We start from the raw sequence: 1,165 nt of genomic DNA, 5'->3' as shown, positions 1-1,165 counted from the left end.
GATCTTTTTTTATTTATACAATAATCTTCCCATGAAAACAAGAATATTATCTTGTTATCATCTGCATAAAAGTGAACTTAGCCTCTCACAAATGCAAACTTTTGGATACAACTACGTTCCCATAGCATATTGTAACTATTTATGTTTTCATGTATCTTAGACTGTAGTCTATGTCTCCAAATTCAGTGATAATAAATCAAATTAAATTCCTAACATAGCATATATAAAATAAGTAGTCATAGCACAAAGTTGAGTCAAGAAACAAAGTTCAGCTCTTTCTCTCCAGCCCGTGGCGCCATCAAGATGGGCAAGTGTCGTGGTCTCCATACTGCCAGGAAGCTCCACAGTCACCAACGGGACCAGAAGTGGCATGATAAACAATACAAGAAAGCCCACTTGGGCACAGCCCTGAAGGCCAAATCTGTTTGGAGGTGCCTCTCATGCAAAGGGAATTGTGCTGGAAAAAGTAGGGGTCGAAGCCAAACAGCCAAATTCTGCCATCAGAAAGTGTGTCAGGGTGTAGCTCATCAAGAACAGCAAGAAGATCACAGCTTTTGTGCCCAACGATGGCTGCTTGAACTTCACTGAGGAAAACGATCAAGTTCTGGTTGCTGGATTTGGTCGAAAAGGTCATGCTGTAGGTGATATTCCTGGAGTCTACTTTAAGGTTGTTAAAGTAGCCAATGTGTCCCTTTTGGCCCTGTACAAAGGCAAGAAGGAAAGAACAAGATCATACATTTTGACAACAGAAATGGAATAATAAATTTTCATAGTCTGAAAAAAAAAAGAAACAAAGTTCAAATTTCCTATTTTATGTTTCTCTGTCTACAAAAGTACAACCTGTTTGCTAAATACTTAATATTATCTCTTCAATGCCCCAAAATTTTTCTGCAGATAAGCCTAGAAATTTCTGATAAACATAGGGAACTATGATTTCTAGAAAAGATATTTCAATGGAATTTTTTATTGCAAAAACATATAAAATCCTCCAGAATCAATTACAAATACAAATTGGGCTACATTACTTGTATTTGGGGGAATTTGTTTTTGATGATGTACTCAGATACCCTTAACTCTCCCAGTATCTATTATGTTCCAGTACTGTTGCACAAATTTCTAAAGGTTTGTAATTAAAAAAACAAAACAAAACAAAACAAACAAAAAA

General features: G+C 36.1%; 1 pseudogene; it reads left to right on the top strand.

Moving 5' to 3' along the window:
• Positions 1-303: 303 nt before the first annotated feature.
• Positions 304-760, top strand: LOC131894676 (small ribosomal subunit protein uS12-like; annotated as a pseudogene).
• The last annotated feature ends 405 nt before the right edge of the window (positions 761-1,165 follow it).

The sequence above is a fragment of the Peromyscus eremicus genome, chromosome 17, assembly GCF_949786415.1.
Source record: "Peromyscus eremicus chromosome 17, PerEre_H2_v1, whole genome shotgun sequence".
In the NCBI taxonomy this organism is placed as follows: Eukaryota; Metazoa; Chordata; class Mammalia; order Rodentia; family Cricetidae; genus Peromyscus; species Peromyscus eremicus.
The sequence above is the reverse complement of the archived record's forward strand: the minus strand, read 5'-3'. Positions and strand labels throughout refer to the sequence as shown.